General features: G+C 35.8%; 1 long non-coding RNA gene across 1 annotated transcript; it reads left to right on the forward strand.

Moving 5' to 3' along the window:
- Positions 1-3,626: 3,626 nt before the first annotated feature.
- Positions 3,627-9,678, forward strand: LOC131200196 (uncharacterized). The gene is made up of 4 exons (XR_009155539.1): positions 3,627-4,162; positions 5,880-5,932; positions 6,896-6,966; positions 9,515-9,678. It is a non-coding gene; the product is annotated as an uncharacterized LOC131200196 (long non-coding RNA).
- The last annotated feature ends 7,911 nt before the right edge of the window (positions 9,679-17,589 follow it).

Genomic DNA, 17,589 nt, shown 5'->3' on the forward strand with positions numbered 1-17,589 from the left:
AAGACTCAGGGCGGCTTACACTATGTCAAGCAATAGTCTTCATCCATTTGTATACTATATACAAAGTCAACTTATTGCCCCCCAACAATCTGGGTCCTCATTTTACCTACCTTATAAAGGATGGAAGGTTGAGCCAACCTTGGGCCTGGTGGGACTTGAACCTGCAATATTGCAAGCAGTTGCTGTTAATAATAGGCTGCATTAGCCTGTTGCGCCACCAGAGGCCCAGTTGCACATATGATGGTCAACATTTTGACTTTTTGTTACAATATCCTACAGATCTTCTGCACATGCATTTTCATGCTAATTTGTGAACTGAAGATGGAGGTTGGGAATGTATAAATGTCAGTGACGAAAATAGGAAAAGGATCATGTCTACCAAACTGTTTCCACTTCTGTCCAAGAATAGAATAGAGCTAACAGCTATAGAAGAACAATGTTATTAGAAGAAAAGGGCAAGTGGGAGGAATGGGATTTTACCATGTGCTGGATCCACTTCTTACTTTAAGAAGTTCAGGATGATTATATTAGGGGTTACTCTATTTGACATCTATCAAAGTAGTGTAAGCCAGAGTAGGAGGCAGGTGTGGATAGATCATGACTATGCAATCAAAGTCTGAGTCCTGTTTGAGATGGGACTTGATCCAATAGCACAGAGTGACTTCCATGATTCAGGAGGAATTGGAACCTGATTTTTCTACCACTAATTCTCAGTTTTATTTTCTACATCACTCTCATTATGAAAGCTTTAAGACAAAACAATGATGTTTGTCTAATATCATGCAGGATAGAATTAACCACCCCCCCAAACTATGAAGATTTCTGTATCATTTGCATCTTTTCTTTTAAAGTCATATTACAATATTTAAGCGAGCTAGATTGGTGTAGTGATTAAGGCATTAGGCTAGAAACCAAGTGACTCAGAGTTCTATTCCTTCCTTAGGTACAAAGCAGGCTGGCTAATCACTTTCTTTCAGAAAAGAAACAGTGGAAAACTGCTTTCAGAAAGAAACTTGCCAAGAAAATTGAAGGGACGTGAAGTGACCAGGCAGTCCCAAGATTCAAACACAACCGAATGGAAGAAAAAAACCTATTTACAATTTAAAGTGAAACTATCTCTCTAAGAAATAATTTAAATACCTTAAAATTCAATAATTTTCTTATCCTGTTCTGGATTTACTCTTCTGGCATAATTTATTAGTACATATTGATTGCTTTATTATGAGAAAGATTAATGTTGAGAATTAGAGTTTAGAGAGTTGTCAACAGTTTGTGTTCAACTGCTTGAATGGAAGCCAAAACTCTTTATCAAATATTTTGGGAGAGAAAATGATCAAAACATAAACAGGATGTGTTGAAACAGCCAACAATGGAGGTAGAAATAAAAAGAATTTCCTATTTACTGCCCTTTCGATGGCCTAATTCTCCTGTTGGAAAAGGTTGTGAAACCTGGTAGTTGTGTTTCTTTACCAGCAAGGATCCATTCTTGAATTTTCAGGATATTGCTGAAATATCCACATCAGTGAACCTTGATCTATAAATACTGTACAATGTTACAAACCTGAAAGGTCACTGACGACTCTCTGAAAATATGCATGCCAATGGCTTGTTGCTGGTATCTGATTAAAGTGACCGTTGAATGGGCTTCCAGCGAGTGTACATTCCCTATCAAAGCTGAGTTGTTTTATGGATAGCCTTCATTCTGCAAATCTACCTTCCCACAGCCACTGAATGCAAACTAACATCAGGTAATAATTCTAGGTACCTCCGGCAAATCATTCAAACATAATAGAAGTGCAGGAATAATGTAACAGATAAATTCAAGGCCCAAGTCAAAAGCCCTTTATGGCTGGTTATTTGCAGAATCAATTTTTCAGCTCGGGAAAAATAGCCGGTTGTCCCTTTTGAGAGGTTCTGACAGAAGCACTGTTTTCAGTGATGACGTTGCCCTCTGAAATGACTTTCCATATAAGATTTGTTTGTCTCCAACATTGTCTGCTTTCTGGAAAAACTAAATACTTTTTGGAGTGGGGATTAACTGTCTTAATTTTTATACTTCATTTTATTTTCTTATACCTTATTAAACAGATTTCTGTGATTGCAGGATTTCATTAATATATTGATAAATCAATAAATTAGAGGCAGAATTTTGATAGTCAGAAGAAAATGTGAGTCTAGCATTTCACAATACAAGCATAACATGCATCTACTAGCCATCACACAGCATAAAAGTCATACGACAAGTGTGAGAAATATGTGTTACAATTATGATGCAAACCCCAACCTTTATATTGATTTTAAATGATTTTAGTGCTATCATACACAAATGCAGTGCCCCATAACAACAATGCAGACACACATTTCTATTCCATGTGTGTTTGTGTTATGAGTAGTACACATGCTTCCTGATAATCTCTTTTCCTTGCCATGCTAATCTTCAGCATGCAAACATTTAACCTTTTGTTATAAGGCCAGTCTCTAGACAGTTCAGAGACATGTTTCCCTTTTGTCTTCTATTTGTTGGTTTCCACTTTCACAAGTAATTTGTTTCAAAGAATTCAACAACGAATGCTGTTTAATCAAGGTCAAGTAAGAATGCAGGTCACATTCTTAGTGTTCTGCCTGGGTGTGTATACAAGAGAGGAGAACAAGAGGCAGTTTGTATTTTTCCAGAAGAAGGGATTTTCATAGTTGACTGGGGGAGGCAGCTGTCGTGGCTTTTACATGCTGTGAATATTTTAGGACATGTGTGTATGACTCCTATTTCATCTTGATTTATGTTTCCTTTTTTCAGCATTTTCTCTTAATGAAAGTACTGTTGAAGAAGAATAGGTACAGTATATTCTAGATGGGGGAAAAGAGGGGAGGGTATAAGTACAAGGGCTTCTCTGCTGATGACTGTAGGGGTCCACATGACCCCAGTTCATTACAACATTTCGTGACCCTGGGATACCTCCTCCAGAGTTATCTGTATTAATCTCTTTGATATTCGATAGCCTCATAGTCTTCTCCATGTGCCTGACTTTTGCTCCCTCAAAAAGAAAATCTTTGTAGTCTTTTAAGTTTATGTTTGCCAATGAATTGCTTTGCTACACAGTACACCTTTTGAAGACAAAATTGTTGTCTAAACCATCAGGCACCCAGCCAGGGTCCCCTACAAATACACTTTTTTCCCTTGCAGATGGTCTTAAGTCTGAAATTTCATTGAATAACAACAGTATGCATATTATTAACTTCAGCTGGATTTATAAAGAAAAATGCAAATGCAGAGTTAGAAAAATAGATAAACAGGTATTAAAATAATTATTGCAAGGAAAGGCAGCAATTTTGTAGATAAACTCAAATAGTTGTGCACTTAAAGCATAGACTGAGCTTTAGATATTAAATGTGCTCTTTGTTTTCATGAAAAACAATATCAGCGCAAATAACAGCAGACAAAGAGTCTGACAATTTGTAATTAGCAGGACAGCAGCGATGAGAAATAAAATTTTAATCATGAAAATCCATCATTTAAATCTACTATTTGCAACCAGAAAAACTTTCATTTTCATTTTCATGATAAGTAATAAGTTTTAGAAGTGCATTTTTATTTACATTACATTACAAAATAATCACTCCCACTTGCTACTAATTAAATTCCCTAATGACTGCTCTTTGTATTAAGTCATATGCTTGTAAAAGAAGCACTGAATGTCATGTCTTTTTTTTCCACCTGCTTTGTCATTATTCTTTATATACTTTTCTTAATCTTTATTACATTCCATTACTATCTCTACTCTGTGTCAATTATTACTATCATGGCTTGTGCTCTCACTTCATATTAGGCTCCATAATTCCAGCAGGAAACTATGGACACTTGACATTCATACACTGCAAGAAACTAGCTTTTAACTAAACAAACTTTTTGTTCATATTAAGTATGAACCCAAAACATGTTATACTTTCTTATTCCGAAAATGTACATCAATGCAGTATTTTCTTTAAATGTTTAATAGATGTTTCTAATAGGATGTACCCAGCGGTGAAATCCAGCCGGATCGTTCCAGCTCATGCGAACCTGTAGGGCTCCGCCCACCCACTCGGATATCATTACATTCTGTTTTTTACCCTCTGTGCATGCGCAGAAGAGGCACATGCTCACAGTTCTGAATCGGTAGCGAAGGTAAGTGCATTTCACATCTGGATGTACCCACTGCCCAATTCTACATAAGATCATTCAATAGTTACTATTATGTTGAAAGATGTCATACTCAGGTTTACTTATTAGATTTAATATCAGCCTTTCATTCAGGTGCTCAAAGAAGCGGGAATAATGCTGCTTCCTCCTGTTATTCCCTTCGGTAACAACTGTATGTGGCATGTACAAGAGGGTGACTCATCTAAAATCATGCAGTAAAACTTCCATGGTTGAGGATGGATTAGAACCTGGGTCTCCCCACTCTCAATCCCTGACTGAATTTAGAACCAAATAACATGTTTTCCCAAAAATAAGATCCTGTCTTATATTTTTTTGAATCCTGAAATAAGAGCTTGGCCTTATTGCTATGCACTCAAAAGCCCAATTGGGCTTATTATCAGGGAATCTCTTATTTTGGGGAAAACAGGGTAATATGTTATATTAAATCCAGAGCATATAAGTAGTTTTGCTTCCTTTGTTTCCTTTGTTAAGTAGAGAGAGGTCAGAATCAGAACTGTGTCACTTGGAAAGAGAATTCTGTGGCTCTGCTAGGATCTACATCCCAATCGTGCCCATATATGTTGTACAACTGCTATTTAGAATATGCATTTAAAATATAAAAGATTTGTTCCTTATGTATTTAAAATAACTTGTTGTTTGGCCTCTAGATTTGTCTCCCCAGGATCTCTATGAACTGATATTTATTGTAGTTTGTTCTCCATTTTCTCTCTTCCAGATGGAACTTTGACATATTAAGAGACCGTCATTTCTTAGTTCATGCCTATCATACAGTAAAAAACTTATAAGTGCACTTCTGTAGATAAAAAAATCTACAACAAAATTATATGTGAATTTTCTTGGAAAAGAGTATTCATTATTGTATGAAGGTTTGAGTACTGGATCCAAAATATTAATATAATTTTTGATATTTTATGAACTCTTTATTTACACCTCTCTGTTGTGAAATCAACAGAATTATTTAATCTGAATAAATCAAATCAGCTAAAAACTAAACAAGACCAAAATCATATGATGCATTTTAAATGAAAGATATATTTGATTCCTTCTTTAACTGTATCTAATGTAGCAAAAATTAATATAATATTTTCTAAAAATAAAAAAGGATATGACTTGGATTTAGGCCCCTCCCACATACAAGACACTGTACCGGTATCAATCAATGCTACAGCCATGTCCTCATAGCAGCACTGGGCCACATGCAGGACTTCCCAAATTGAGCTGCTGCACCAGAAGAAATACTACAAAGTTGCAACTTTCCTCAAAAAGTGGAACCAATGATTTCCAATTGGTTGAAAATCATTGGTTCCAATGATAGGAACTTCTACCAGCAACTGCTCAGAGTTTCCCCTTCCTTTCTGAAATCAAGGTGCCATTAAAACACCAGTTTTCTCATTATTCCCAATCAATCTTAGGGAATATTTGGTCACTTTTTAACACACCGGACATTTTTCCCTTGTCAAAAAAGTAAATGCAGACCAAGAAAAATTAAGTTGGAAAATTAAGTTGGCTGGAGGGGGTGCTGTTGTTTTTGTGCTCCCCACTGAGTTGAAACAAACAGTGGACTTCACAAAGAGTTTTGAGCACTAGTAGGACTGACATGAGTGCAATTGTGAGGACTTTGATGATGAAATAAAGCTTGTGTGCAAGATGTCTGAACTACCTATAATCTCTTTTTTGTCAGGAGAGGGCTTCAGCAGGAAGATGGCCAGAATCTCAGTATATTTTCTCATAAAGGTAAATTATTTGCTATGCAAAAGGGCCTTCTCTGAAATGATACTCTGGTAACTGAATGTTCTCTGGTAGATTTATTCTAATAGTAAGTTAAGATCTAGATCAGGGATGTCAAACTCAATTTCATTGAGGCCACACCAGAGCTGTGGTTGACCTGGGGGGGCTGGCCGGGGATGGCCGACTGGGTGAACGTGCCTGACTGAGTGGGCATGGCCAGCTTGATGCCACTCCCCAAACTGCTGACATGTTTCCTCTTCGCATTGGGTAGACCAGGATGGCCCATGAGCCGGATCCAACCACATCACAAGCTGCATTTGGCCCACGAGCCTTGAGTTTGACACCCCTGATCTAGATATTTATTATAATTGTATTTTTATTGCAGTTTATTTCTTTTTAATTATTATATTGTCTCCTCCCCTCTTTTAGTAATACAAAAAAAAATTTCAGAGATTTCTGGGGAAGCATATTTGAAAGATTTAGCAAAAAAATGTCCCTCTATGGTTTAAGCAACATGACAAAGGAAATTTGTTAGTATCTATCTTGATTGAAAATCTACACTCAATTATTGTATTTTGTTTTGAAAGATTCATCTGAAGAAAAAGATTCATCTGAAGACTTGTTCCTTTGCAAAGCTCTGTATAACATTGCTTATTCTGAAACGGAAAGTGTAATGGGTCTATGTTGTGTATATGAGTAAAAATGAGTTTACATAGAGAAATGTACTAAGCATACAGCTCCCACACACACCTATTATCTTTCTATATAAAACATTCAGATTTAGCCTCTTTCACCACTGACTGTGCTCTCCGATACTGTCTCACAAAAAGCTTTGTAAGCAAACAAACATTAGTTTTTTTCTATAGCTCTTTTTTTTTTAAATTAAAAAAATTAAGCCTGGATAGAATGAGATTCATGTTGACTCTGCACATTCCTAATCTCAATATTGATATTTCTGTCATATTGCAGGTATTCTTTTATGCTTTTATGAAGATGTGTTTTAATGATGGTGTCATACTCTGGGATCTACTGAAACAGAAGTAAGTTTTAAAAATTACCCAAGTCAATAACTCACAAATAAAACCAATTTTCTTTTCTTCTCTGATATGCCCAACAGGAACAGCTGTTCCCTCTATACCAGTGATGGCTAACCTTTTCCAAACCGAGTGGCCAAAGCTCTGGCATGCAAACCCGCAGGATGCAATGCGTGCATCGCCCCCATGCATGCACCCCACCCCATGCATGCGCCCCACCCTTGCGAATGCATGCATGCGCCACACTCCGTGCATGCATGCGCTCTGTGCATGCGCCCTGTCCACCCACCTGCGCATGCATGCCCCCCACATACGCCATGCCCCCCATGCATGTGTGCCCCCTGCATGCCCCACACCTCCCACGCATGCACAGCAGAGATCCGAAGACCAGCTGGCTGGCGGGAGGTGCGTGCACATGTGCAGCAGAGCTGAACTGGGGAGACGGCTCATGTGCCATCAGAGAGGGTGCTGCATGCCACGTCTGCACATGTGCCACAGGTTTGCCATCACGACTCTATACCATAATACATTTCATTTCAGCATTTCTTTCACCTGTGCAGTTATGTCAAGTCTCTCTGAGAAATGAGACTCGAGGGCTGTTCCCACTTTTTCATAAGGAGTCTAGAGAGATGTTACAGTAGCCACGAAGTGGTCACTAAGAATGACTTTGCTGCCATGGCAATTGATTCCATTCCAGCCCTGTAATTTTTCTTCTAGTTGCTATGTTAAAAGTCTCACTTGGAATGAAGATTTTCAATATGATAGCTGACCTTTGCAGAGTAACTGTTTCTAAATGTTGTTGACTGGGCAGAGATCCGTTGCTATGGGAAGCTGTTTCCGCAGCATCACCATGGTGACAAAATGAATTTTCTAGCCACCTCCCATAGGATTCAATAGTTCTCTGAGTAAATTTTTATACAACTAGATCTGGAAAACGGAGAGGAAATGACATCCATGAATCAACTTAAGGCAAAAAAGTGATGCTGATGTAGTAGACAATAAAATGGTTGGGCCAGAAACACTTAGGCGTTTTAACAGAGAGCTGGAAGCCTGAATCGAAAGACCTTCTGCTGGTCTCCTGTCTTTTCCTCCTCAGTAAATTATTTTGTGGGAAATAAAAGAGACAGAGCACAAGATAATGCAAAGGAAATCAATTATGTCTGGATCTCTCCTTCCACCCTGTACAATTTTATAAACGATTGCACAGTAGACATTTCTTATGAAAGACTTCTAATCTCAATTCAACAATAAAGCTCAGTGTAGAAAGGTGAACTTGTCACAATATCACTTGTTAGGTACATCACAGAAATGTGAAGAAGAAAAAATTAGGTGAAGTGAAATGAAATAAAATTGTGAAAACAGAATGCAGTAATCTGCCCATAATCTTACTATATTTATATGAAAGAAATAATAGGCACTGCTTTTGCTTATTTATCTTTAAAATGAGAAGGTGATTTTAGGTTCACTGAGAATAAAGAAATGAAGGAAGGAAGTTTTGATCTAACTTTGTATGTGGAAGGATCAGGATGTCTTCATCTCTGAGCCAGTTTCCTTTCAGGTAAATAAGGTAGCTCAGTGGAGACAAAGTAGGATATTTATGTCAAATACTGTACATTAGAACAGTGATGGTGAACCTTTTAGACACCAAGTGCCCAAACTGCATGCGCGCACATGCCCAAACTGAAAGGTGTGCACACACACAAATATGTGCCTGCACCGACATGCATGAACATGTGCGCATACACAGCAGAGACCCAAAGACCAGCTGGCCGGCGGGAGGTGGGGCATCCCAACACCGGCAGTGCAGCAAGAGGTAAGATCTTTTTGTTTCATGAGCTTCTGTTTCGTCGTTTGCAGGGAAACAGAAGCTCATGAAAGAAATGCCACGGAGATCTGACCTGGGGTGAGGGCACGCGTGCCGACAGAGTGGGCTCTGAGTGCCACCTCTGGCATGCGTACCATAGGTTTGCCATCATGGCATTAGAAGAACAAATGTGAATATTTACAGCAACAACTGGTAGGTAATATCCAGGTTAACAATGACCTGAAAGTCCTACACATATCACCTTGCTTCAAAATTATTTGGGTCTTCAATTTTTCAGAGCAAAGCAGCATATAGAACAAATCAGATTTCTGGGTGGTTATACAATTGTTTTTCAGCAAGAGCTCCCTAGTGTGTAACATATCCAACATACCTTTTAAAAAACCTTTTGTTTTTTATTTGTAGAAATACATTTTCTTATTTTCTTTGTTCATTGAGCTAATCTATTGATATGTGCAGATGCTTGTAATATTTTCATAACCATATTCAAGATAAGAATGAAAAGTGCTGTTTCTTGTGGAATATATAATATAGTAGAACTGATCAAAGGATTATTGGAGGAAGAGGTATATATTAAATTGGAATTGACCATTAGACTTGGTACCATCTATATAATATACATTGATTCAAATTATATAATTGTCACAAATGATGTAAAAATGTCAATTACATAATTACACATAAGACATAAACTGAGCAAGTGATATAACAGGACACTTCTCTGTATTTCAGGTATGGAGTATGAATGCAGATTTGGTCTGTGACATCTGAAGTCCAGTGAATGGAGGTCAAGAGAATCGAAATGTTATTATATTACTAAATTAGTTGGCTGACAACAAAGTATGCTATTTTTGAGTCTGAGCTACCCTTCATGTAGGAATAGAGCAGAGAGTAGCTTCAAGAAGGGTAACATTGGGGGAAAATCTGCCACTGTCCTACGTGGACTACTAGGTACCAATTTTTCCTCATTCTCTATCAGCCATTATTGAGGAACAAGGAGCATTATCATTAATTATTCAGTACTTCCCCTATTGAGCTAGCTATGCATTATAGTTCATTCTCCCAGAAGTAGAGCACCATTAAGAGGAAATAAGAGCATATAATGTTTGTAGAAACCTGAGTCATTTTGAATAATAAGATATACAGAGTTTCTGCCACAGCAAATGTTACAATATTGAACTTAAAAATAAACTACAAGAATTAGGGATAACAATATTTAGGCTCATACACAATAAATGCTGACTCAGAAAAAATTAACATAAATCTCAATTTATCCCATCCATGGTTAGAAGTAATTACAGTTTAGGGCACTTCCACACCACCAGCATTTTCCATTCCCACATAAATGCTTTCTGGAACTGATTTGCAAATGTCTTCACTTATGATGATATTAAAACAAAGAGCGAAGCATCTTCACTCTTTTTGCCTTCAGCTGATCAACAGAAGTATGTGAAGAACATCTAGGATCCCACCAACATCTGCAATCATGCACAGACACAGACACAAATATACATACCCTGCCTTACAAGGACAAATAAAAGAAAAATATCCAATGCTCCAATTCTATGTCCCATAAAAAAGAAATGCTGTTTAGATATGTACTTGTGGGTTTTCAGGACTGTCCACAAGATCACTCGAATAAAAAAGAAGCAGGATTTCACTCACATGGTTGCAACTGCCATTTTGACTTATTTTGACAACTCTGACCATCTCTGATGTCTCTGTTGGTTTTGACAATTTGCAAAATGGAAACCAAAAAGTGGGAGGTTGATAGGAAACTATGTAAAGGAAGGCCAATTGTAACATATGCAAATAAAAGGGCCAAAAGGATCTAGAGTCTTCCTGGTTGCTTGGCTGCCATGCTCCTGCTATGTTTCAAAACTTCTGTGAGGTTTTTTTTTTAAACAATAGCATCCTGGCAATGTTGCAACCAACTGATTTTCTCAAAGCCTATCACACCTGGATTAGAAAAAGAGGTAAATTTTAAACCTTGAATGTAGGAACAGATGAATTTCAAGAATGGGATGATGAATTTTTATAGTGAGAGAGATGAGCAAAAAGAGGGAGATAAATATTCTTAGTGCTGGATGGGGTGGCACTGCAACCTGGGAGTTCTCCTGGACTCAGGACTTCTGCTTGAAAAACAGATCTAGCAGTCATGGGTAGAAGGCAGTGGTGGGATTCAGCCAGTTCGCACTACTTCGGGAGAACCGGTTGTTAACTTTCTGAGCAGTTTGGCAAACTGGTTGTTGGAAGAAATCATTAGGCCAGAGAACCGGTTGTTAAATTACCTCAATCCCGCCACTGGTAGAAGGGCTTTTGCAATTGTTCCCTTACTATGGTAAAACATTTTCCTCTCTTATTTTACATGATTTTAAAATCGTTTTTATAATTTTAATAATTATTGTTTTATGTGTGTTGGTTTTCTTTTTAATTGAGGGTTGCACACTGCCTAGAAACATTTCTTTGTGAGATCGGTGATTATATAAACATGATAAATAGATAAAATTCTTAAAATTGCTATAGACAAATGAACCTTCATAACATCTTCAAACCTGCAATGATTAAAATGAGGTTTAAGCCATTTGAACTTTAACCAATTTGGTATGGAAAAAGAAAGGTCTTACCTACCTGTATTTTGCTATATATATATTTTAAAAAGTATAAAGTTTCATGGAACTGGAAAGCAATCTCAGTAAAACTGATTAGAAAAAAAAATCTATTTTTAAATTACTCATCCAATTTTATAGAGAATACACTTCCAAAATTAATTTCACAGGAGAAATTATGGAGGGTAAGTAGTTCAAACTGATTTTGGCATAGCTTTGTTCTCTATAGCACTTCAATTCAGAATGAGATTCCTGTGAAGAATTCCAATCGCTTTCTGGAGTCTGACTATTGGAGAATATCAGTATTAGAATATATGCATGTATGCACAATGAAAGGGGCGGAAAGTGCCTTAGTACAAGAAATAATCCTACATTAATTATTAAATTAATGTCTTAGTGGTCATTTGGACACTTTCTACAAAACATAGATCATGTTATTTTATAACGAATAAACATAAATTATGTATAGTTAAATTAATTAGTAAAATTAATTAATGCGACCTGTCCCTTAACATCACACTTCGATTCTTACTATGCTACAGAGCCCCTGACTACAACATCGCTCATGCGAACAAGTTAACCACACTGCTAACATGGGCTACCTCTTGCACATATTCCAATCGTGCTTTTTATAATTTTGTGAACAACAAACTTAATGACTCGAGATCCATCCCACCACTAAAAGAATCTAAAGGCAAAGAAAATAATGATGAAACAGTTAAAGCAAACCTCTTCAACACATTCTTTGGCACAGTCTTTGTTAACTAATAGTAATGACTTATACCTGACATTCCCCAATCATACCAACAATGAGTACAACAACCTAACACATATAGATTTCACAGAAGATAATGTTGAAAAAGCTCTTCGCAAACTAAAACCATCCCTATCTTCAAAAAGGAGACCCCAGCCTAGTTGAAAATTACAGACCTATCTCTCTTTGCTGACGATGTCAAACTATTTAACACCACCAACAATACAGCTATCCTCCAAAAGACTTCTTAGCTGAATGGTCTAAAACTTGGCAACTCCAAATCTCAACCAGCAAATGCTCAGTCTTACATATTGGAAAAAAGAACCTAAACACTAAGTACAAGCTTGATGGACATTACCTTACTGATGACCCCCACCCTGTTAAAGATCTTGGAGTTTTCATATCAAATGATCTAAGTGCCAAAGCCCACTGTAACTACATCGCAAAAAAGGCCTTAAAAGTTGTAAACCTAATCTTGCGTAGCTTCTTCTCCAAAAACACTACACTACTAACCAGAGCATATAAAACATTTGCTAGACCAATTCTTGAATACAGCTCGACTGTTTGGAACCCATACCACATTTCTGACATCAATACAATTGAACGTGTCCAGAAATATTTTACAAGAAGAGTTCTCCACTCCTCTGAATACAACAAAATACCTTATGCCACCAGACTTGAAATCCTGGGTTTAGAAAATTTAGAACTATGCCATCTTCGACATGACCTGAGTTTAACTCATAGAATCATCTATTACAATGTCCTTCCTGTCAAAGACTACTTCAGCTTCAATTGCAACAATACACGAGCACACAATAGATTTAAGTTTAATGTTAACTACTCAAATCTTGATCAGGGCAAAGCAATAGATGCAATCTACATAGACTTCTGTAAAGCTTTTGACTCAGTAGTACATGATAAACTTCTCCTAAAACTAAAATCCTACGGCATCTCAGGACCCTCCACAATTGGATAACAGCTTTTCTATCAAACAGACAACAAGTGGTCAAAATTGGCAATGCTCTATCAAATCCTGTTCCTGTAAAAGTGGCATTCCCAAGGCAGCGTTCTTGGACCAACACTCTTCATATTATACATTAATGATCTCTGTGACCATATTACAAGTAATTGTGTTCTCTTTGCTGTGTCACCTGCAAAGTAATGGAATCTATCATCAACCAATCCATTACCCTCCATCTAGAAACAAACAACCTACTCTCTAATAAACAATTTGGTTTCAGAAAAAATTTATCATGTAATTTACAACTTCTTCACTGCAAAAACATATGGACTACAAATCTTGATTGCAGAAAATATGACTTCAGTAACAGAGTTGTTAATGCTTGGAATACACTACCTGACTCTGTGGTCTCTTCCCAAAATCCCAAAGCTTCAACCAAAACTATCTACCATTGACCTCACCCCATTCCTAAGAGGTCTGTAAGGGGCATGCATAAGAGCAGAAATGTGCCTACCGTTCCTGTCCTATTGTTTCCTTCGTTATATCCAATTAATATAGTTATTACATACTCATATATATGCTTATATATACTGTGTGATAAATAAATAAATAAATAAATAAATAAATAAATAAATAAATAAATAAATAAATAAATAAATAAATAAATAAATAAATAAATAAATAAATAAATAAATAAATAAATAAATAAATAAATAAATAAATAAATAAATAAATAAATAAATAAATAAATAAATAAATAAATAAATAAATAAATAAATAAATAAATAAATATTTAAATATATCAGAGTTGATTTTGTGCAGCAGCACAGAAGAATTATTGAAATAAAATTTGATTCTAAAAGCAGAAATGTGCCTACCGTTCCTGTCCTATTGTTTCCTTCGTTATATCCAATTAATATAGTTATTACATACTCATATATATGCTTATATATTGTATAATTATTTCATGCTTATGCTTATATATTGTATAATTATTTCATGCTTATGCTTATATATTGTATAATTATTTCATGCTTATGCTTATATATTGTATAATTATTTCATGCTTATGCTTATATATTGTATAATTATTTCATGCTTATGCTTATATATTGTATAATTATTTCATGCTTATGCTTATATATTGTATAATTATTTCATGCTTATGCTTATATATTGTATAATTATTTCATGCTTATGCTTATATATTGTATAATTATTTCATGCTTATGCTTATATATTGTATAATTATTTCATGCTTATGCTTATATATCGTATAGTTATTTCATGCTTATGCTTATATATACTGTGTGATAAATAAATAAATAAATAAATAAATAAATAAATAAATAAATAAATAAATAAATAAATAAATAAATAAATAAATAAATAAATAAATAAATAAATAAATAAATATTTAAATATATCAGTCATTTGGCAGATCATATTAATGGTCCACAGGATTTAAAATTATGAATTTAGTGGTCCCTGAGGTCCAAAAGGTTGGAGATCCCTGTTATAAACTACGACCTCTCATTTCTTGACTGGCAAAATCTGTTCTCAACCTGCATCACTGCAGAAGACCACTATAAAGTTTTTCTACTTGAAGTCAATAGAGTCATTAATCTTTATATACCACAAACCACCACCAAAACCAGAAGAAACAAATTACCCATATCAATAAAAAAAACAATCTAAAAAAAAATCCCTCTGGAGAAGAAACAAAAAGGGCTATGTAGCAAATTTCAAAAACCACTACAGAAATATATGCAATCAAATAAAAACTGAATGCACCAATTACCACACCAAGCAAGAAGAAGACCTCTTGCGCACAAATTCCAATCGTGCTTTTTATAATTTTGTGAACAACAAACTTAATGACTCGAGATCCATCCCACCACTAAAAGAATCTAAAGGCAAAGAAAATAATGATGAAACAGTTAAAGCAAACCTCTTCAACACATTCTTTGGCACAGTCTTTGTTAACTAATAGTAATGACTTATACCTGACATTCCCCAATCATACCAACAATGAGTACAACAACCTAACACATATAGATTTCACAGAAGATGATGTTGAAAAATCTCTTCGCAAACTAAAACCATCCCTATTTATTGGACCTGATGGACTATGTGCATACTTCTTAAAAAAAATTTCCACTAATATAGCAGAATCCCTAAGCATAATTTTTGAACAAGCTTTCACGACCAATTCCCTTCCCAAACTTTGGTCACTTGCCACGGTCATCCCTATCTTCAAAAAAGCAGACCCCAGCCTAGTTGAAAATTACAGACCTATCTCTCTTTGCTGTGTCACCTGCAAAGTAATGGAATCTATTATCAACCAATCCATTACCCTCCATCTAGAAACAAACAACCTACTCTCTAATAAACAATTTGGTTTCAGAAAAAAATTATCATGTAACTTACAACTTCTTCACTGCAAAAACATATGGACTACAAATCTTGATCAGGTCAAAGCAATGGATGCAATCTACATAGACTTCTGTAAAGCTTTCGACTCAGTAGTACACAATAAACGTCTCCTAAAACTAAAATCCTACGGCATCTCAGGACCCTTCCACAATTGGATAACAGCTTTTCTATCAAACAGACAACAAGTGGTCAAAATTGGCAATGCTCTATTAAATCCTGTTCCTGTAAAAAGTGGCATTCCCCAAGGCAGCGTTCTTGGACCAACACTCTTCATATTATACATTAATGATCTCTGTGATCATATTACAAGTAATTGTGTTCCCTTTGCTGACGATGTCAAATTATTTAACACCACCAACAATACAGCTATCCTCCAAAAAGACTTTTTATCTGAATGGTCTAAAACCTGGCAACTCCAAATCTCAACCAGCAAATGCTCAGTTTTACATATTGGAAAAAAGAACCTAAACACTAAGTACAAGCTTGATGGACATTACCTTACTGATGACCCCCACCCTGTTAAAGATCTTGGAGTTTTCATATCAAATGATCTAAGTGCCAAAGCCCACTGTAACTACATCGCAAAAAAGGCCTTAAAAGTTGTAAACCTAATCTTGCGTAGCTTCTTCTCCAAAAACACTACACCACTAACCAGAGCATATAAAACATTTGCTAGACAATTATTGAATACAGCTCGATTGTTGGAACCCATACCACATTTCTGACATCAATACAATTGAACATGTCCAGAAATATTTTACAAGAAGAGTTCTCCACTCCTCTGAATACAACAAAATACCTTATGCCACCAGACTTGAAATCCTGGGTTTAGAAAATTTAGAACTATGCCATCTTCGACATGACCTGAGTTTAACTCAGAATCATCTGTTACAATGCCCTTCCTGTCAAAGACTACTTCAGCTTCAATTGCAACAATACACGAGCACACAATAGATTTAAGTTTAATGTTAACTACTCAAATCTTGATTGCAGAAAATATGACTTCAGTAACAGAGTTGTTAATGCTTGGAATACACTACCTGACTCTGTGGTCTCTTCCCAAAATCCCAAAAGCTTCAACCAAAAACTATCTACCATTGACCTCACCCCATTCCTAAGAGGTCTGTAAGGGGCATGCATAAGAGCAGAAATGTGCCTACCGTTCCTGTCCTATTGTTTCCTTTCGTTATATCCAATTAATGTAGTTATTACATACTCATATATATGCTTATATATTGTATAATTATTTCATGCTTATGCTTATATATACTGTGTGATAAATAAATAAATATTTAAATATATCAGAGTTGATTTTGTGCAGCAGCACAGAAGAATTATTGAAATAAAATTTGATTCTAAAAAGCAGAAATTAATAGTTATTTACAAAAGGCAAATAATATCAAAAGGTGATAGTATCAAGGGTTTACATTGGTGTAACAATATTAAAATATATATATTATGTATTATTTTATATTTATGTATTCTACCAATTTGCAGCACTTTGTCTTTTTGCTTGGAATACAACTCACTAAATTCACTGGAAATGCAGTTTTGACTTAAAGTCATTATACATTCAAGGACTTGAAGTGCTCCTTGGGGTTGTAGAAAGAATTACCACCCACCCACCCCCAATATCATGACTCTAGGAAAGGAAAATAAAAGAACCACCCACAAAGGCTAAGAAATAACCTGCCTCCCAGCTAAGCAGAATAGCCTTAGGCAACCCAATAAGAGCATTCTGCAAATGACAGACAGCAACCCACAAGAATGTAACAAGAAGCAGCTTCTGTGCTTCAAACTGCGACAGGCCGAATTGAAAGGATTAAACTAGATAAGCGCAAAAAACCACTAGATTTACATTCCCCACCCTTCCCCAAGGCAGCGTTCTTGGACCAACACTCTTCATATTATACATTAATGATCTCTGTGACCATATTACAAGTAATTGTGTTCTCTTTGCTGTGTCACCTGCAAAGTAATGGAATCTATCATCAACCAATCCATTACCCTCCATCTAGAAACAAACAACCTACTCTCTAATAAACAA

Source organism: Ahaetulla prasina, chromosome 5, assembly GCF_028640845.1.
Source record: "Ahaetulla prasina isolate Xishuangbanna chromosome 5, ASM2864084v1, whole genome shotgun sequence".
In the NCBI taxonomy this organism is placed as follows: domain Eukaryota; kingdom Metazoa; phylum Chordata; class Lepidosauria; order Squamata; family Colubridae; genus Ahaetulla; species Ahaetulla prasina.